Raw genomic sequence first — 22,399 nt, forward strand, 5'->3', positions numbered from 1 at the left:
TTCCAACCACGAGTTGAATGGCTGAGCCATCAATCACAATACTGACAGCTCAGCATGCCCCTACCATGGATAGGATGTCTAAACTGTCACTCACTGCATCAAAGTTGCCATGAGTGGTGGAATCGTGACAGTACCCCCTTTTCTGTTGTAGAGCCAGTGGACCCCTAGGTATACCAGGAAATTTAAGATGGAAGGCCCTGACAAGACAATTCTCTCCTTAGGTCCGTATCCCCTCCAATGAACAAGATATTGGAAGAAATTTTGGACTCTCTGAGAATCCATGATCCTTTGCACCTTCATCAACATAAACTGAATGAGGTGGGGACAAGGCAGATAACACCAAAGGGAAAAAACCCATTTAACGGTGACCTGTGGAAAACATTTTTCATGCAAAGAGAAGGGGAAAGTTTTAATGTAAAGGCAACTGGATTTACTAACTCTAGAATCTCCAATGAATTTAGGACCCAACTTCACCGATGGTATTTTCAGTTTAATTTTTTTATGACAACAAAACCTTATCACCTCTTTTGAAGGTGGGACTCACTGAACGTTTCAATTGGCCTTTAGTTGTTGGCAAAGCTGAGCCACCCTAATATTCTTTTGAACCTCCTTCCAGACATTACCAAGTTTCTTTACCTCTACTCCAGGATACCCAGAATTAATCCTAGAAAATTCACAAAAGTAAAGATATAACCATAATTGCAAAAAAGGCAAGGTTCCAGTAGATTGATTGACCCTATTGTTAAAAGCAAATTCAGTAAGAGGTAAATACGAGGACCAGTTCTCCTGCTGAGCTGCAATGAAAAACCTTAAAGTTTGTTCCAAAGATTGATTTGTCCTTTCTGTCTGACTATTGGTTTCAGTGGAAAATTACAGAATTTGGAGACAAACTGCATGCATCTCTCAGATACAGTGTTCAGAGGGATTCCATGCAATCTCACCATGTTTCAGCATTTCGTAGCCCCGATAAAGGAACAAAATGAGCTTGTTTACTGAATCAGTCAACCACCACCCAAATAACAGTTTTCCAAAGGCAAATCCATGATGAAATCCATAAGCAAACTAGTGCATGGTCTTTCTGGAATTGGCACTGGAGCCAATTAACTAGCTGGATGGGTTTGACTGACTTTAAGAAGTATGCAAATCTCACAGGTGGAAACAAAATCTCTAATATCATTATATATTGATGACCACCAAAATAATCTAGCAATGGCCTTTCAAGTAGATGTGACCAAAGGGTGACCACCACTCAAGACAAAATGATGAAACTTGTAACAAAAGAAATCTTGGGTACACGGTGTTAGGGTTGGCGGAACACACCGAATATATTTATTAGATGGGATAGGTGCATTCGCAACCCGGGATCCACCGTGCAGGAAAGAACCTGCTGCTAAGTAAGGCGGTGAAGCAAATTAGAATAAACGAACTCTGTTACTTCACAGAACCCATAGTAAAGAGAACGCTGTGCCCTGTTTAGCTCACAGGGGACACAGCTATTGTGTAGAGCTGACAGTGGTCATGCAGTCCAACCAACACACAGCTCCTCTCCGGTGGAGCCGGAATTCTATCGGCTATTAGCCAGCCCTGAATTCACCCATAAACTCCTTGCCGGAGGTGCCAGCATTCTAGGGGCTTATTTCAGCCGGGTCCCTGATTACACACATGACCACACTGGCGCTGAGCTCGCACATATTTGACACTAGCGCATGGCCGTGCGGTCATGAGAACCTTATATAGCTGCAGCACCTACAGGACCTTCCAAGAAGGACCAATGGAAGGCTGCCAGAGAACTTGATCAGGTATAGGACCTTCCTGGAGGACCAATGGAAGTTGCTGCAGTACCTGAGCATGTGACCCTTGATCTCCACTGAGAGATCTTACCCTGGGCATGCTCAGTGTGTGCAAAGCAGGACTTAGTCGCAGAAAAGCCTGCTCACCGCAGATCAGTGCAGGGTACAATAGCAGAGCCTGGAGAGACAGCAGTAACCCTTTGCACAGTATCAGACTCAGTGAGACGCTGGGACCGATGTCTCCGCTGAGCAGGCTCCACTGCGGCCGATGCAGAATAGGAGACCGCAGCAGACACGGCTCGAGATTCCCCCTGTGCAGCAGCGGGAACTTGACTCCTAACACACGGTACAAAAATTTGATCCATGGAGTAGCGGAAGGAGCCAAAGACTGGACTTTATGTATCTCTGCTTCCATCTCTAAGGATACCATGGAAACCACAATGCACTGAGGAAGAATAGAAGATGGAGGTTCTGGAGGAGAAATTGAATCAAGGCTACATGAAAAAGCACCAGCTTTCACATTTTTGGACCCCTGCCTAACAGTGATAAATAAATTGAATTTAGAAAAAATAAGAGCCATCTGGCCTGTCCTGATGCTATGATCCATCACCACCACGACTTGATTAACTGCTCCCTCCTAAAATGTCTCCATTCTTCAAAATCTAATTTCACAGTGAGAAGCTTATGATTCCCAACATCATAATTTCTCTCATCAGGCAAAAATTTCCTAGCAAAAAATGCACATGGCCGCAAGTTGATCAGAGTTTTGTAAACTTGAGAAAATACAGCCCCAACTCCAATCTCCGAAGCATCTACTTTCACATTCAGCATTTTTGTTGAGATTGTGTTGGATTAAAACTGAGTCAGACATGAAACTCTTTCAATATATTAAAAGCCCCAATAGCATCCGATGGCTATCTTTAAGATCTGCCCCCTTATGTGTGAAATCCATAAGAGGTTTGATGATCTGAGAAAAAACACTAACCCATTTTATATTGTAGTTGGTGAATCCCAAAAAATGTTTCAACACTTTAAGATCACAAGCGTGAAACCTATCAATTATGGCCTGCTCCTTCCCAGGATCCATCTTAAACCTCTCAGTCAGTACAATGAACCCTAAGAATTATATTTATTGAACAGAAAAAGTACATTTCTCCAATTTAGCAAGCAAACAATTCACGGACTTGTTCATAGTGCGAATCTAGATCAGGCAAAAAAATAAAATATCACGGTATACCACAATAAACCTTCCAATACAATTGAAAAAAGATGTAATTTCTAAAATGTTGAAATACCACTGGCACATTGGTTAACCCAAAAGGCTTGACAAGATTTTAAAATAGACTCAGACATTAAAAATGTCATTTTCCATTCATCACCCTTCCAGAATGCATTTCAAACTATAAGCCCCTTTAAGATCAAGTTTAGAAAACCATTTACCACCCATATACTGGTTATCTAGTTCAGAGATGAGTGAAAATGGATAAGTATTCTTAACTGTAATTTTGTTTAATTCATGGAAATTAAGGCAAGGACAGAGATCACCATCTTTCTTTTTAAATAAGATTAGTCCAGCAGCTACAGACACGGAGGAAGGATGGATATGACCTTTCCAGAAACTTTTGCTCACATAATCTTTCATGGTGGTACGTTCACATCCAGAGGAATTTTACAGGGGAGCTTTAGGTAATTTGGAACTTGGGACAAGATTAATAGCAAAATCATAAGGATGATGAGAAGATAATATCTCTGCCTCCTTTTCCGAGAACACATCTTCAAAGTCTCCCAGGTATCTCCAGACTAGCGGTGCAAATTTGTACAGAACTAAGATATTTCTTATGACAATTGGGGCTCCACTTAACAATATCCTTAGGGTATGTGCACACGTCAGGATTTCTTGCAGAAATTTCCTGAAGAAAACCGGAAATTTTCTGCAAGAAATCCGCATTTTTTTTTTTGCGTTTTTTTCCCGTTTTTTTTTGCTTTTTTTTAGCATTTTGCAAGCGAAATTAGCTTGCAGAATGCTAAAGTTTTCCAAGCGATCTGTAGCATCGCTTGGAAAACTGACTGACAGGTTGGTCACACTTGTCAAACATACTGTTTGACAAGTGTGACCAACTTTTTACTATAGATGCTGCTTATGCAGCATCAATAGTAAAAAGATATCATGTTAAAAAAAATAAAAAAATAAAAAAATGGTTATACTCACCCTCTGCAGACAGCCGATCTCCTCAGCGGCGTCCGTTCCTACAGATGGTGTGGTGCAGGACCTTCGATGACGTCGCAGTCACATGACCGCGACGTCGTCGCGGTCATGTGACCGCGACATCATCGCAGGTCCTTCACCACACCATCTATAGGAACGGAAGCGGCAGCATGCACCGCTGAGAGGCGGGAAGACTCCGGGGGCCATCGAAGGTGAGTATATCACTATTTTTTATTTTAATTCTTTTTAGATTTAAGCAGATAAATGCATTCCTAGGTGTGCGGAATCCCCGCAATTCCACAAATTTAATGAACATGTTGCTTTTTTTTCCGCGATGCGATATTTTCACGGAAAAAAATGCAACATTTGCACAAGAAATGCGGAATACACTTAAAATAATGGGAGGCATATGTAAGCGTTTTTTTCGCATTTTTCTCGCGTTTTTATCACGAAATATAGCGAAAAAAACGCGAAAAATACTGAACGTGTGCACATGGCCTTACAGCACCAATCCATGCCAAGATTGTGAATACAGATCCATGGAAACCCCAATACCAATCCAGCAGGTAAATAGTCCAAAACAAAGCAGGAGACTGACATAGGGTGAATTCCACCATTACCAACCAGACAAGATTCTGGAGAAACAGTGTCCTGTCAGTGGCATAAATTTGAATTGGTCTTTCCAACCTTACTGTCCCTTATAATAATTTCAGAACCAGTCCTGAATTAATGAAGTTGGCTGCATACCCACAGTTAGTGAAATCTAATGTAGCTAACAACTGGTTCTTAAAAAGTAGTTCCAAATTTGCAGTATTTCATAGGAAGAGTAAAAAGGTACCTGGAAGTTTGGATGACCTCCTCAGTAATCACCCAGACTTAGGCATTTCCCGACAGTTTTCTACTTGAAGGCATATCAAGCAGTCCTTAAGGAAATGTCCAGCGCAACCACAGTAGAGGCAGAGTCCAAGATCGCGCAGATGTCTCCACTCCACGGTTTGAGAGCTGGCAGCTCCAACTTCGCCAAGGTAAAAAATAGACTACGGAGCTTCCTGAACACTTTAAACTGTTTTTTATCCTCTGAAAATTTATCAGGAAGTGCCACTTCTCATTAGGGAGAGACTAACTGCATGTCTGAAGGTGCAGATATAATAGCTACTGTCGGCAGTGGAGAGCTCTAAGAAGCACACATCATGCTAGAAACCTACCCCTACAGCTGAAACTGCAAGGATTCTAGTTTCTGATGCTCTATGACCAGATCCTGAACAATGTGGGTCAGAATTGCCACCTGATTGCAAAGTGTACGAATTGGATCCATACTGGTGGAAAAAAGAAGTATAAGGCCAGTTGTAATGTGGTGCTAATTACTATTGACAGACAAGCCATGAGGCTGGGTATCACGTCATCTGGAGTCAAATATCAAGAGAGCTCATCATAAGCTAATGGGAAAGACAAAGGTGTAGTGAACTCACGGTCTGAAGTCGGGCAAAAGGGACTAGACAAACGGACAGTTAGAGGCAATGTCCAAGGTCAGACAGCAATAGATCAGAAGCAGAGCACATACACACCAGATGCACAAACACCACCAAGCCTAGGTTAGAAATGTCAGTAATCAGATCCAGACATCCCGTTAAATAGCCAGATAATAAACCAGGATTGGAGACAACTGGAGGAAACCCGGGACTCGTTACCTCTATTAACTGCACCTGTTTGAACTCACTATCTGTATAAAAGAAACGTGTCCACACACTCAATCATTCACACTCCAACCTCTCTCTTATGGCCAAAACCAAAGAGCTATCTAAGGACACCTGAGACAAAATTGTAGTCCTGCACAAGTCATTCAGTTTGGTGAGAAGGCAACAAATATTGGCACAATTAGAAAATGGAAGATGACTGTCAATCTTCCTCGATCTGGGGCTTCATGCAAGGTCTCATCTCATGGGGTAAGGATTATTCTGAGAAAGTTCAGCAATCAGTAACATAAATTCCCATTCCCCTTAACCCCCAAGGGTGGTTTGAACGCAAATGATCGAGCCAATTTTTACAATTCTAACCACTGTCCCTTTATGAGGTTATAACTCTGGAAAGCTTCAACAGATCCTGATGATTCTGACATGGTTTTCTCGTGACATATTGTACTTCATGGTAGTGGTAAAATTTCTTTGATAGTACCTGCATTTATTTGTGAAAAAAATTGAAATTTGGTGAAAATTTTGAACATTTCGCAATTTTCCAAATTTGAATTTTTATGCCCTTAAATCACAGAGATATGTCACACAAAATACTTAATAAGTAACATTTCCCACATGTCTACTTTACATCAGCACAATTTGGGAACCAACTTTTTTGGGGGTAGGGAGTTATAAGGCTTAAAAGTTGACCAGCAATTTCTCATTTTTACAACACCATTTTTTTTAGGGATCACATCACATTTGAAGTCATATTGAGGGGTCTATATAATAGAAAATAACCAATTGTGACACCATTCTAAAACCTGCACCCCTCAAGGTGCTCAAAACCACATTCAAGAAGTTTATTAACCCTTCAGGTGTTTCACAGGAATTTTTGGAATGTTTAAAAAAAAAAAAAACATTTTACTTTTTTTCACAAAAAATTTACTTCAGCTCCAATTTGTTTTATTTTATCAATTGTAACAGGAGAAAATGGACCTAAAAAGTTGTTGTAAAATTTGTCCTGAGTACGCCAATACCCCATATGTGGGGGTAAACCACTGTTTGGGTGCATGGCAGAGCACAGAAGGGAAGGAGTGGCATTTGACTTTTCAATGCAAAATTGACTGGAATTGAGATGGGACGCCATATTGCGTTTGGAGAGCCCCTGATGTGCCTAAACATCGAAACCCCCCACTATTGACACCATTTTGGAAAGTAGACCCACTAAGAAACTTATCTAGATGTGTTGTGAGAGCTTTGAACCCCCCAGTGTTTCACTACAATTTATAACGCAGGGCCGTGAAAATAAAAATTATTTGGAAAGTAGACACCCTAAGGAACTTATCTAGATGTGTGGTGAGCACTTTGACCCACCAAGTGCTTCACAGAAGTTTATTATGCAGAGCCTTAAAAATAAAAAATCATATTTTTTCACAAAAATTATATTTTTGCCCCCAATTTTTTATTTTCCCAAGGGTAAGAGAAGGAATTGGACTCCAAAAGTTGTTGTACAATTTGTCCTGAGTACGCCGATACCCCATATGTGGGGTAAACCACTGTTTGGGCGCATGGCAGAGCTCGGAAGGGAAGGAGCGCCGTTTGACTTTTCAATGCAAAATTCACTGGAATTGAGATGGGACACCATGTCGCGTTTGGAGAGCCCCTGATGTGCCTAAACATTGAAACCCACCACAATTGACACCATTTTGGAAAGTAGACCCACTAAGAAACTTATCTAGATGTGTTGTGAGAGCTTTGAACCCCCCAGTGTTTCACTACAATTTATAACGCAGGGCCGTGAAAATAAAAATTATTTTTTGTTCACAAAAACTATTTTTTAGCCCCCAGTTTTGTATTTTCCCAAGGTTAACAGGAGAAATTGGACCTCAAACGTTGTTGTCTAATTTGTCCTGAGTATGCTGATACCCCATATGTGGGGGGAACCACCGTTTGGGCGCATGGCAGAGCTCGGAAGGGAAGGAGCGCCGTTTGGAATACAGACTTAGATGGAATGGTCTGCAGGCGTCACATTGAATTTGCTGAGCCCCTAATGTACCTAAACAGTAGAAACCCCCCACAAATGACCTCATATTGGAAACTAGACCCCCCAAGGAACTTATATAGATGTGTTGTGAGAACTTTGAACCTCCAAGTGTTTCACTACAGTTTATAACGCAGAGGCATGAAAACAAAAAAAAAAAATTTTTCCCACAAAAATGGTTTTTAGCCCCCCAAATTTTTATTTTCCCAAGGGTAACAAGAGATATTAGTCCCAAAAAGTTGTTGTCCAATTTGTCCTGAGTACCCTGATACCCCATATGTGGAGGGAAACCACCATTTGGGCGCACTGGAAGAGCTCGGAAGGGAAGGAGCGCCTTTTGGAGTGCAGACAGATGGATTGGTCTGCAGGCGTCATGTTGCATTTGCAGAGCCCCTGATGTACCCAAACAGTAGAAACACCCCACAAGTGACCCCATATTGGAAACTAGACCCCCCAAGGAACTTATCTAGATGTTTTACGAGAACTTTGAACCCCCAAGTGTTTCACTACAGTTTATAACGCAGAGCATTGAAAATAAAAAATCATTTTTTTCCACAAAAATTATTTTTAGCCTTCAGGTTTGTATTTTCCCAAGGGTATCAGGAGAAATTGGACCCCAAAAGTTGTTGTCCAATTTGTCCTGAGTACCCTGATACCCCATATGTGGAGGGAAACCACCATTTGGGCGCACTGGAAGAGCTCGGAAGGGAAGGAGCGCCTTTTGGAGTGCAGACAGATGGATTGGTCTGCAGGCGTCATGTTGCATTTGCAGAGCCCCTGATGTACCCAAACAGTAGAAACACCCCACAAGTGACCCCATATTGGAAACTAGACCCCCCAAGGAACTTATCTAGATGTTTTACGAGAACTTTGAACCCCCAAGTGTTTCACTACAGTTTATAACGCAGAGCATTGAAAATAAAAAATCATTTTTTTCCACAAAAATTATTTTTAGCCCTCAGGTTTGTATTTTCCCAAGGGTATCAGGAGAAATTGGACCCCAAAAGTTGTTGTCCAATTTGTCCTGAGTACACTGCTACCCCATTTGTGGGGGGAACCACCGTTTGGGTGCATGGCAGAGCTCGGAAGGGATGGAGCGCCATTTGGAATGGTCTGCAGGCATCACATTGCATTTGCAGAGCGCCTGATGTATCTAAACAGTAGAAACCCCCCACAAGTGACCCCATATTGGAAACTAGACCCCCCAAGGAACTTATCTAGATGTGTTGTGAGAAGTTTGAACCCCCAAGTGCTCCACAACAGTTTATATTTAGGTATTTTTTTAGCTTATGCCATTCCAACCTATAGTTTTTTGCACTTGCATCTTACTTTTAAGGTACACCCTTGTACACACCTTTCTTACATTATTCCTGTGGATATTTATTATCAGTTTTATTGTTTTTTTTTTCTCTGGTGCCATGCATGTATTTACTCATCCATTTATTCATATCTGTGATCTCTTCATTATCATGTAGTCACCTTAATATTTTGTCAATAATGTGTCTCCGTCTCCTGGTGTAGTGCCCTGCTTTTTTGCTTCCCCCCCACCATTTGGTGTATCTTATTCTTTAATAAACAATACTATTTAATATGACTATTTGGGCATGAGTTCGGTCTTTTCTGTTCTTCTTAACAGTTTATAACGCAGAGCCGTGAAAGTAAAAAATAATTTTTTTCCCACAAAAATGGTGTTTTAGCCCCCCAAATTTTTATTTTCCCAAGGGTAACAAGAGAAATTGGACCCCAAAAGTTGCTGTCCAGTTTGTTCTGAGTACGCTGATACTCCATATGTTTGGGTAAACTCCTGTTTGGGTGCACGGGAGAGCTTGGAAGGGAAGGAGCACTGTTTTACTTTTTCAACCCAGAATTGGCTGGAATTAAGATCGAATGCCACGTTTGGAGAGCCCTTGATGTGCCTAAACAGTGGAAGCCCCCAATTCTAACTGAAACCCTAACCCAAACATACCCCTAACCCTAATCCCAACTCTACCCATAACCCTAACCACACCCCTAACTCGAACATGCCCCTAACCCTAACCTTAACCACACCCCTAACCCCAACACACCCCTAACCTCAACAGACCCCTAACCCTAATCCCAACCCTAACCACACCCCTAACTCCAACACACCTTTAACCCTAATCCAAACCATAACCCTAACCACACCCCTATCATTGACAAACCCCTAACCCTAATCCAAACCGTAAATGTAATCCAAAATCTAACCCTAACTTTAGCCCCAAAACTAACCTTAAATTTAGCCCCAACCCTAACCATAACTTTAGCCCCAACCCTAACTGTAGCCCTAACCCCAACCCTAGCCATAACCCTAGCCCCAACCCTAACCCTATCCCTAGCCCTAGCCCCAACCCTAACCCTTGCCCTTACCCTAGCCCCAACCCTAACTCTAGCCCCAACCCTAACCTTAGCCCTAACCCTAGCTCCAACCCTGACCCTAGCCCCAACCCTACCCCCAACCCTAACCCTAGCCCCAACCCTGACCCTAATAGGAAAATAGAAATAAATACTTTTTTTTATTTTATTGTTTTTCCCTAACTAAGGGGGTCATGAGGGGGGGGTTGATTTTCAATTTATAGCGGGTTTTTTAGCAGATTTTTGTGATTGGCAGCTGTCACACACTAAAAGATGCTTTTTATTGCACAAAAATAGTTTTTGCGTCTCCACATTTTGAGAGCTATAATTTTTCCATATTTTTGTCCACAGATTCATGTGAGGTCTTATTTTTTGCTCGACAAGTTGACGTTTTTATTGGTACCATTTTCGGGCATGTGACTTTTTTTATCGCTTTTTATTCCGATTATTGTGAGGCAGAATGACGAAAAACCAGCTATTCATGAATTTATTTTGGGGGGGCGCTTATACCGTTCCACGATTGGTAAAATTGATAAAGGAATAAATCAAAAGTGAATAACACCAGTCAGAGATACATTTCAAAGCAGGGTGTGACTAATAAGACTAAAAAATAACCTTTAATAATTTTTAGTTAAAAAGTTGGTATAACCAACTGTATATAAAAAAACATAGAAGACTCAGAAGAAAAATTCCCATTACAAGGGGAATAATCAATAGCTAATTGCCCAAGACCCTCTCGTCCACACAGATATAACAGTCTTTTTGGGGAAAAAAGCACTCCTATCAAGGAGTATGTAGACCATATACACCTCAAACCGCATATAGCTTATCCCCATCCATGAAATGGAGATGCAGTACTTATGAACAGTGTATAGTAAATGGAACGATCTCACCTCAGGACTTCCTTTTTGGCCCGGGTAAGACCTCTCACATCCTCAGAATCCGGAAGGGGGGGGCATTCAATTTCACCCACACACATACCCATCCACGCTGTTTAGGAGGGAGATTTTAACCTTGAAACATCCCATACATTTCCCTACGCATTTCGTTGTAACTCATCAGGGGAAAATATAGTATAGTCCCTCCACAACGGTGGGGGACCCGCAAAATGGGGGGATATAGGCAATCACCTTCATCCAGCATTGCTCGTTTTTAAATAGCCCGCCCCGTGTTATTTGGGCTGGACTGGATGACGCAGTGTGCTGTGCGTCCCCTGTGGAACGCAGCTCATGGACCGCACACATCATTTCCGGCGGAGCCTGTTGATACCGTAACCATAGTAGCGCACCGCCCAATCCTATCCTAGACTACAGGGCCGTGTACGTCACTTCCGGTACCGTGCCCCTGTCCAGTTGCTATAGCAGCGCGACGCCCGACCATGTTCACCGGTCCAGGCGATCGCGTTGTATATCTCTTTCCGGAGTCTCAAAATAACGTTGCATCCGCCTAGAGTACAAGACAAATGCAACGTTCGGTCAGTAAGGAATATATTAACCCCTGCACAGTCGCTAGATATGGATTTCTGCATATTGCAAAGTTCATACAGGGTCATTCCAAAAGAATAATATAATTGGTCCTGCCAAAACCTTCTCTTGGAAGGGAGGACCATAATCACAAAGCGTAAGCTGGCTATCTCATGCAAATGGGGAAGAAACTCAAAAAAGGGGCCAATAGAAGATTTAGCCCTCACAAATAAGAACCCATACATCTGTGAGGGGGTCCAAATGAGGATCCACAAATAATTTTAAATTTAATACTTCAAGGAGGGGACTATGAGGAGAGATGGTGGGGGAGGGGGAAGGGATGAATATATAGGACTGGTGCACAGAAATGAAGCAGGTAGAAAGATAGCGTGTGTATAACCCCAATGTCCCTATCCATGCTCCTATTATTGTCTACCTAGCATATGGAGGTTGGCACCCTAGGACAGAAAGACGCAAGAATGGCGCCCCCATTCCGCGACGGCTGTCCCTGTTGATGGTCCTATTAAGCCCTAATGGCGATATAAGGGAGGAAGAAAGAAAAGAGTCTATATTATCTCTTGGTTGCTTAGCCTAACTCTCCAGAAAGCAACTGCACGTGAGGATTTCATTCAGACCTCCTGGTGTTTGTGTTTTTAAACGGAAAATCCATCTTGTCTCGCACTGTAACAGCATCTGATCCCAATTTCCCCCCCTCTTGGGTGCACCAATCCTATCAATCCCCATAAATCTGAGTCCTCGACTATCACAATTATGTGTAGTGTTAATGTGTCTGGCCAAAGGTGTATCTCTTTTCAAGGCAATGTCTCTCAGATGTTCCCCTACACGTCTCCTAAATTCGCATATAGTCTTGCCGATATATTCCAGACCACATAGGCAGACTGCTCTATAAATAACTCCTTTGGACCTACAATTTATGAAGTGGTAGATATCATACTCTTTCCCTGTCACTCCACTCTGAAACCTCGGTCCCACCATGATTACTGGACATGCTACACACCCACTACATTTATGACATCCCTTTGGTGGTTTTGGGAACCATGTGTCCTTCACCGGCGGGGAGTAGTGACTATGTACAAGTCTGTCCCCAACAGATCTACCCTTTTTAAAGGTGATTTGAGGGCGTTCCCCCACCATCTCTCCAATGTCCTCATCCATGTTCAAAATGGGCCAATATTTTTGCAATATTGTCCTTACTTTTTGGGCCCCATTGTTAAAAGTGGTGATAAACCTGCAAATTGGCATCTCTTCTCTCTTTGGGGCTGGTACCAGTAAGTTGTCCCTGTTGATATCCTTAACCTCATTGTATGCCTTCCTTAGGATGCCCTTAGGGTAACCTCTGGCCAGAAACCGCATTTGTAGATCGTCTGCCTGTATCTTATATTCCTCATTGGAGGAGCAATTACGTCTTGCTCGTAGGTACTGGCCTTTAGGAATGCCCTTCTTCAGGGGTACCGGATGGTGACTGTCCCACCTGAGAAGGGCATTTGTTGAGGTAGGCTTTCTGTAGGTTTTGGTATCCAGATGTCCATCTGGCATTTTCTGGATGTAGAGGTCAAGAAATGGTAATTTCTCTCTATGATGTTCAAAAGTGAAAGACAGTCCCAGTTGGTTGTTATTTAATTTTGCCACAAAATTAGTCAAGGTTTCAACCTCTCCATTCCAAATCAACAGCACGTCGTCTATATAGCGGGACCAAAAGGCTATATTAGCCTGTTCCTCCATGAAGGGGTCCCCAAAAACCTCGGTTTCCTCCCACCAGCCCAGGAGCAGTTTCGCGTATGCGGGCGCACAGGAATTGCCCATAGCGGTGCCCCTGAGCTGGTGGTAGGTCGAGCCGTTAAAGAGAAAATAGTTCTTTGTCAGACAGAATTCAAGTAGGTCCAGGATAAATTTATTATGTCCCGCATATTGTTGACCCCTACTTTTGATGAAATATTCTACTGCCCTTAAACCGTCCCTGTGTCTTATAGACGAATAGAGTGCCTCTACATCGATACTACAGAGAATGGCCTCTGGTTCTAGGCTTAATCCGTCAATTTTCCTCAATAGGTCCATTGAATCTCTAGTACATGAGTTCAAAGATGTAACATATGTTTTGAGAACCTCATCTAGATAAATTCCTACATGATGGCAAAGGCTGTTGATTCCTGAAACTATCGGTCTCCCTTTGAGTGGAACTAGGCCCTTGTGGACCTTTGGGAGGCAATTGAATGTTGCCACCGTTGGATGTTGTGGAAATAGATATTCAAATTCATTTTTGTCAATCAAACCATTATTCTTTCCTCCATCTAAGACCATTTTGAGCTGTTGTTTATACAATGAGGTGGGTTTTGAGGGCATCTTTTCATAATTCCCTGGGTCTCTAAGGATCCCCTCACACATAGCCACATGTTATGGTTACCCCAATGACCATGGGAAAAAAAATACAAAACGGACTAGCTCTCGGGTGATGGAAACTAAGGTCGACCGTGACCTGAACCTGACCCAACACTTACAGTAGCCGGGGGATGTACCTACGATGCCCTAGACACCACGCGCCAGCCGGAGATCTAACTACCCCTATAAGAGGAATATACAGGCCTGCCTTACCTCCAGTGAGGAACCCCAAAAGATGATAGTAGGCCCCCACAGATATTGACGGTGAGTTCAGAGGAAATGACATACGTAGGATGAACAGCAGATTTAGCACAGTGAGGTCCGCTTACTAGATAGCAGAAGGACAGGAAAGAGTTACTTCACGGTCGACCTAAAAATCACTATTCAAAAACACCATCCAGAAATTACTTTAAACTCCAGTGACAACTCATGCCACTGGAGTAGTAATTTTCTGTCCACAAGAGCTTCCAGCACTGAAGAGTCACATTGCAGATAGCTGGACAAAAATAGCAAAACAAGAAACAAAATTCAACTTAGCTGAACTGGGACTTGAGGCAGGTGAATGCAACAGAATGCTACTAGCACATTGTTGGCCGGCATGTGACTAACAGCCAAGCAGCCTTAAATAGGAAACTCCCCTAGAGGGTGGCGACAGGTAATCAGAGATGGAGGAAGGCACATAAGAGACACTACCATAACAGACCACCGGGGGAGCCCACAAACCGAATTCACAACAGTACCCCCCCCTTAAGGAGGGGGCACCGAACCCTCACCAGAACCACCAGGGCGACCTGGATGAGCACTATGAAATGCACGAACCAAATCGGGAGCATGAACATCGGATGCTGTCACCCAAGAATTATCCTCCTGGCCATAACCTTTCCACTTAACCAGATACTGAAGTTTCCGTCTGGAAACACGGGAGTCCAAGATCTTTTCCACCACATACTCCAATTCACCCTCAACCAACACAGGAGCAGGTGGATCAGCAGAAGGAACAACCGGTACCTCATACCTCCGCAATAATGACCGATGGAAACCATTATGGATATTAAAAGATGCTGGGAGGTCCAAACGAAAGGACACAGGATTAAGAACCTCCAGAATCCTATAAGGGCCGATAAACCGAGGCTTAAACTTAGGAGACGAGACCTTCATAGGAACAAATCGAGAAGACAGCCACACCAGGTCCCCAACACAAAGACGAGGACCAATACGCCGATGACGATTAGTGAACTGTTGAGTCTTCTCCTGGGACAACTTCAGATTGTCCACAACCTGTCCCCAAATCCGATGCATCCTATCAACCACAGCATCCACTCCAGGACAATCCGAAGACTCCAATTGACCGGACGAAAACCGAGGGTGAAACCCTGAATTACAAAAAAATGGAGAAACCAAAGTGGCAGAACTAGCCCGATTGTTAAGGGCAAACTCTGCCAATGGCAAAAAGTCAAGCCAATCATCCTGATCAGCGGACACAAAACACCTCAAGTAAGTCTCCAAGGTCTGATTAGTACGCTCAGTCTGGCCATTAGTCTGAGGATGGAATGCAGACGAAAAAGACAAATCGATACCCATCCTGGCACAGAACGTCCGCCAAAATCTAGACACAAACTGAGTACCCCTGTCAGACACTATATTCTCAGGAATACCATGCAAACGCACCACATTCTGAAAAAATAGAGGAACCAACTCAGAGGAGGAGGGCAATTTGGGTAAAGGTACCAAATGAACCATCTTGGAAAAACGGTCACAAATCACCCAGATGACAGACATCCTACGAGAAACCGGAAGGTCAGAAATAAAGTCCATAGAGATGTGCGTCCAAGGCCTCTTAGGAATAGGCAAGGGCAACAACAACCCACTGGCCCTAGAACAGCAGGGCTTGGCCCGAGCACAAACATCACAAGACTGCACAAACATGCGCACATCTCGAGACAAAGAAGGCCACCAGAAGGACCTAGACACCAAATCCCTGGTGCCAAAAATTCCAGGATGACCTGTCAACGCGGAAGAATGAACCTCCGAGATAACTCTACTGGTCCAATCATCAGGGACAAACAGTCTACCAGGCGGACAGCGATCAGGCCTATCCACCTGAAACTCCTGCAAAGAACGCCGCAGGTCTGGGGAGACAGCTGACAATATCACCCCATCCTTCAGGATGCCGGTAGGTTCGGAATCACCAGGCGAGTCAGGCTCAAAACTCCTAGAGAGGGCATCCGCCTTCACATTCTTGGACCCAGGCAGATATGACACCACAAAGTTAAATCGGGAGAAAAACAACGACCAGCGCGCCTGTCTAGGATTCAGACGCCTGGCCGACTCAAGATAAATTAGATTCTTGTGGTCAGTGAGGACAACCACCTGGTGTCTAGCACCCTCAAGCCAATGACGCCACTCCTCAAACGCCCACTTCATGGCCAGAAGTTCCCGATTTCCCACATCATAATTTCGCTCAGCGGGCGAAAACTTTCGGGAGAAAAACGCACATGGTCTCATTACTGAGCAGTCAGGATCTTTCTGCGACAAAACTGCACCTGCTCCGATCTCCGAAGCATCCACCTCAACCTGGAACGGAAGTAACACATCAGGTTGGCGCAACACAGGAGCGGAAGAAAAGCGGCGCTTAAGCTCTTGAAAGGCCTCCACAGCCGCAGAGGACCAATTAGCAACATCAGCACCCTTTTTGGTCAAATCAGTCAAAGGTTTAGCAATGGCAGAAAAACCCGCTATAAATCGGCGATAGAAATTAGCAAAACCCAAGAACTTTTGCAGACTCTTCAAAGAAGTAGGTTGCATCCAATCACAAATAGCCTGGACCTTGACAGGGTCCATCTCCATAGATGAAGGGGAAAAAATATATCCCAAAAAGGAAATTCTCTGAACTCCAAAACTACACTTTGAGCCCTTTACAAAAAGAGAATTAGCTCGCAAGACCTGAAAAACTCTCCTGACCTGTTGAACGTGAGATTCCCAGTCCTCCGAAAAAACAAGAATATCATCCAAATACACAATCATAAACTTATCCAGATATTCACGGAAAATATCGTGCATAAAGGACTGAAAAACGGAAGGGGCATTTGCGAGACCGAAAGGCATTACCAAATACTCAAAATGGCCTTCAGGCGTATTAAATGCGGTCTTCCACTCATCCCCCTGCTTAATCCGCACCAAATTATACGCACCACGTAGATCGATCTTAGTGAACCACTTAGCCCCTTTTATGCGAGCAAACAGATCAGTCAGTAAAGGTAACGGGTACTGGTATTTAACTGTAATCTTATTCAAAAGTCGATAGTCGATACAAGGTCTCAATGAACCATCCTTTTTACCTACAAAGAAAAATCCTGCCCCTAGTGGAGACAACGAGGGGCGAATATGACCCTTTTCCAAGGATTCTCTGATATACTCCCGCATAGCAGTATGTTCAGGTACAGACAAATTAAACAAGCGACCCTTAGGAAACTTACTACCGGGGATCAATTCAATAGCGCAGTCACACTCTCTGTGAGGAGGGAGAGAATCAACTTTAGGCTCTTGAAAGACATCATAAAAATCTGACAGAAATGCTGGGATCTCGGAGGGAGTAGATGAAGAAATAGGAACCAAAGGTGCATCCCCATGAATGCCCCGACATCCCCAGCTCAACACAGACATAGATTTCCAGTCCAAGACGGGATTATGAATCTGTAACCATGGCAATCCAAGCACTAAGACATCATGTAGGTTATATAATACAAGGAAACGAATAATCTCCTGATGGTCTGGGGTAAGACGCATAGTCACTTGTGTCCAATATTGTGGTTTATTGCTAGCCAAAGGTGTAGAATCAATACCCTTCAGGGGAATAGAAACTTCCAACGGCTCCAAATCAAACCCACAACGCTTGGCAAAGGACCAATCCATGAGACTCAGAGCGGCGCCAGAATCCACATAAGCATTCACAGTCACAGATGATAAGGTACAAATCAATGTCACGGACAAAAGAAATTTTGACTGCAAGGTACCTGTAGAAAAAGATTTATCAACCTTTTTATCAACCTTATTTATACGTTTAGAGCATGCTGATATAACATGAGCTGGATCTCCACAGTAGAAGCACAATCCATTTTTGCGCCTGTAATTTTGACGTTCGCCTCTAGACAAAACACGATCGCATTGCATATGCTCCAATGCCTTTTCAGAGGTCACCGCCATATGGTGCACAGGTTTTTGCTCAGAAGATACCGCCATATGGTGCACAGATTTTTCCTCAGAAGACCCCGCCATATGGTGCACAGATTTGCGCTCCCGCAAACGCCGATCAATCTGGATAGCCAATTTCATGGCATCATTCAGACCTGTAGGCACAGGGAACCCCACCATGACATCCTTCACGGCATCAGAGAGACCTTCTCTGAAATTAGCTGCTAAAGCGCACTCATTCCATTTAGTAAGCACCGACCATTTACGGAATTTCTGGCAGTATATCTCAGCTTCATCTTGCCCTTGGGAAAGAGCTATCAAGGCTTTCTCAGCCAAAATCTCCAAATTAGGTTCTTCATAAAGCAACCCCAAAGCCTGAAAAAACGCATCTACATTTAACAACGCAGGATCTCCTGGCGATAATGCAAATGCCCAACTTTGTGGGTCGCCGCGCAGTAGAGAGATAACAATTTTAACTTGTTGAGTCTGATCACCAGCAGAGTGAGATCTCAGAGACAAAAACAATTTGCAATTTTCTCTGAAACTCAAAAACCGGGATCTGTCTCCGGTAAAGTATTCAGGCAGAGGAATCTTAGGTTCAGACATTGGAGCACGTATAACAAAATCTTGTAGGTTCTGTACTTTTGTCGCAAGGTTATTCAAACCTGCAACTAAACTCTGTGGATCCATGTTTCAAATGGGTGTAACCCAAGCATTCAGAGGTTAAGAGGAGAGGAGAAAAAAAAAAAAGGCTGAAGACTGCAGTTTAAGCAAGGAATACAAATGATCAAACTAAGGTGCACTTTCAAACACAGAAAAAAAAACCTTTTCTTCTCCTTCCTACTTTAGTGCATATTTTAACACATAGATTTTTTATGGGCCGGCCAAACTGTTATGGTTACCCCAATGACCATGGGAAAAAAAATACAAAACGGACTAGCTCTCGGAAACTAAGGTCGACCGTGACCTGAACCTGACCCAACACTTACAGTAGCCGGGGGATGTACCTACGATGCCCTAGACACCACGCGCCAGCCGGAGATCTAACTACCCCTATAAGAGGAATATACAGGCCTGCCTTACCTCCAGTGAGGAACCCCAAAAGATGATAGTAGGCCCCCACAGATATTGACGGTGAGTTCAGAGGAAATGACATACGTAGGGTGAACAGCAGATTTAGCACAGTGAGGTCCGCTTACTAGATAGCAGAAGGACAGGAAAGAGTTACTTCACGGTCGACCTAAAAATCACTATTCAAAAACACCATCCAGAAATTACTTTAAACTCCAGTGACAACTCATGCCACTGGAGTAGTAATTTTCTGTCCACAAGAGCTTCCAGCACTGAAGAGTCACATTGCAGATAGCTGGACAAAAATAGCAAAACAAGAAACAAAATTCAACTTAGCTGAACTGGAACTTGAGGCAGGTGAATGCAACAGAATGCTACTAGCACATTGTTGGCCGGCATGTGACTAACAGCCAAGCAGCCTTAAATAGGAAACTCCCCTAGAGGGTGGCGACAGGTAATCAGAGATGGAGGAAGGCACATAAGAGACACTACCATAACAGACCACCGGGGGAGCCCACAAACCGAATTCACAACAGCCACATAATCCTCATGGTTCATGACCACAGTGTTCCCCCCTTTATCTGAGGGTTTGATTACGATCTTGGGGTCCTTCTCTAGGCCCTTTAAGGTCTCCATTTCTAACCTGGATAAGTTGTACCTCCCCCTCATTGGCTCCTTTTCAAGCTTTTCCAGATCCCTGGTCACCAGCTCCTCAAAGATGTCAATTGCCGATCGGTCACCCTGTTTTGGGGGCATTCTTTTGCTTTTACTTTTAAGTCTAGTAAAAGGACCTTTCCCCGTATTTTCTGGGGTTGAGTCTGCCAAGTCATACAGAAACCTTACATCTGCTAACAATGTGTCCGGTATATCCATATTTCTACACGTCCTCTTATCCTCTCTCACAAAAGATTTTTTCCACTTGAGTTTTCTTGTGAAAAGGTGCAAGTCCTTGACACACTCAAAAGTTTGAAAATTAGATGTGGGTATAAAATTTAAGCCCTTATTCAGGACTCCAACTTCTAAGTCACTAAGGTTCCTACCCGAGAGGTTAATTACTTGTGGGGCTAGGGGTTGAGTTAATTCCCATTGGGGTTGGACCGGTTCCTCAGGAAATATTCTCGGTCTAAAAAACGAGCTCCTCCTGACCCGTCGTTGCGTCGCCCCCTTTATTTGTGGATCCTCATTTGGACCCCCTCACAGATGTATGGGTTCTTATTTGTGAGGGCTAAATCTTCTATTGGCCCCTTTTTTGAGTTTCTTCCCCATTTGCATGAGATAGCCAGCTTACGCTTTGTGATTATGGTCCTCCCTTCCAAGAGAAGGTTTTGGCAGGACCAATTATATTATTCTTTTGGAATGACCCTGTATGAACTTTGCAATATGCGTAAATCCATATCTAGCGACTGTGCAGAGGTTAATATATTCCTTACTGACCGAACGTTGCATTTGTCTTGTACTCTAGGCGGATGCAACGTTATTTTGAGACTCCGGAAAGAGATATACAACGCGATCGCCTGGACCGGTGAACATGGTCGGGCGTCGCGCTGCTATAGCAACTGGACAGGGGCACGGTACCGGAAGTGACGTACACGGCCCTGTAGTCTAGGATAGGATTGGGCGGTGCGCTACTATGGTTACGGTATCAACAGGCTCCGCCGGAAATGATGTGTGCGGTCCATGAGCTGCGTTCCACAGGGGACGCACAGCACACTGCGTCATCCAGTCCAGCCCAAATAACACGGGGCGGGCTATTTAAAAACGAGCAATGCTGGATGAAGGTGATTGCCTATATCCCCCCATTTTGCGGGTCCCCCACCGTTGTGGAGGGACTATACTATATTTTCCCCTGATGAGTTACAACGAAATGCGTAGGGAAATGTATGGGATGTTTCAAGGTTAAAATCTCCCTCCTAAACAGCGTGGATGGGTATGTGTGTGGGTGAAATTGAATGCCCCCCCCTTCCGGATTCTGAGGATGTGAGAGGTCTTACCCGGGCCAAAAAGGAAGTCCTGAGGTGAGATCGTTCCATTTACTATACACTGTTCATAAGTACTGCATCTCCATTTCATGGATGGGGATAAGCTATATGCGGTTTGAGGTGTATATGGTCTACATACTCCTTGATAGGAGTGCTTTTTTCCCCAAAAAGACTGTTATATCTGTGTGGACCAGAGGGTCTTGGGCAATTAGCTATTGATTATTCCCCTTGTATGGGAATTTTTCTTCTGAGTCTTCTATGTTTTTTTATATACAGTTGGTTATACCAACTTTTTAACTAAAAATTATTAAAGGTTATTTTTTAGTCTTATTAGTCACACCCTGCTTTGAAACGTAAAATTGATAAAGCAGTTTTATTCTTCAGGTCAGTATGATTACAGCGATTCCTCATTTATATTTTTTTATGTTTTGGCGCTTTTATACGATAAAAACTATTTTATAGAAAAAATAATTATTTTTGCATCGCTTTATTCTGAGGACTATAACTTTTTTATTTTTTCGCTGATGATGCTGTATGGCGGGTCATTTTTTGTGGGGCAAGATGATGTTTTCAGTGGTACCATGGTTATTTATATCCGTATTTTTGATCGTGTGTTATTCCTCTTTTTGTTCGGCGGGATGATAATAAAGCGTTGTTTTTTGCCTTGGTTTTTTTTTACGGTGATCACTGAAGGGGTTAACTAGTGGGACAGTTTTAGGGTATGTGCACATCCTGCGGACTGGTGTGCGGATTTTTCCGCACTGATTTTGATACTGTACACCGCATGGAAATCTGCTGCGGATCCGCAGCGTCAAAAACGCTGTGGATCCGCAGTAAAAACCGCAACGTGTGCACATACCCTTATAGGTTGGGTCGTTACGGACGCGGCAATACTAAATATGTGTACTTTTATTGTTTTTTTTGCTTCTTTTTTAGATAAAGAAATGTATTTATGGGAACAATATTTTTTTTTCTTTATTTTGGAATTTTATTTTTTTTTACATATGTGAATATTTTTTTTTTTAACTTTATAACATTGCCCCGGGAGGGGCATCATGTTATAGGATCAGATCACTGATCTGATACTTTGCAGAGCACTGTGTCAGATGAGCGATCTGACAGCCACTGCAGGGACGCTTGCAAGCGCTTGCTCTGAGCAGGCGCTTGCAAGCCACCTCCCTGCAGGACCCGGAAGCAGCCCCGCAGCCATATTGG

The 22,399-nt window shown here is 43.4% G+C and overlaps 1 protein-coding gene across 1 annotated transcript in view; it reads left to right on the top strand.

Annotated features, from left to right (window-relative positions):
• The window catches only part of LOC143793911 (A disintegrin and metalloproteinase with thrombospondin motifs 19-like), a 326,064-nt gene that overhangs the window by 301,165 nt on the left and 2,500 nt on the right, over positions 1 to 22,399 (top strand). The gene's annotated exons all lie outside the window — the stretch shown is intronic.

The sequence above is a fragment of the Ranitomeya variabilis genome, chromosome 1 (genome assembly GCF_051348905.1).
Source record: "Ranitomeya variabilis isolate aRanVar5 chromosome 1, aRanVar5.hap1, whole genome shotgun sequence".
NCBI classification, from domain to species: domain Eukaryota; kingdom Metazoa; phylum Chordata; class Amphibia; order Anura; family Dendrobatidae; genus Ranitomeya; species Ranitomeya variabilis.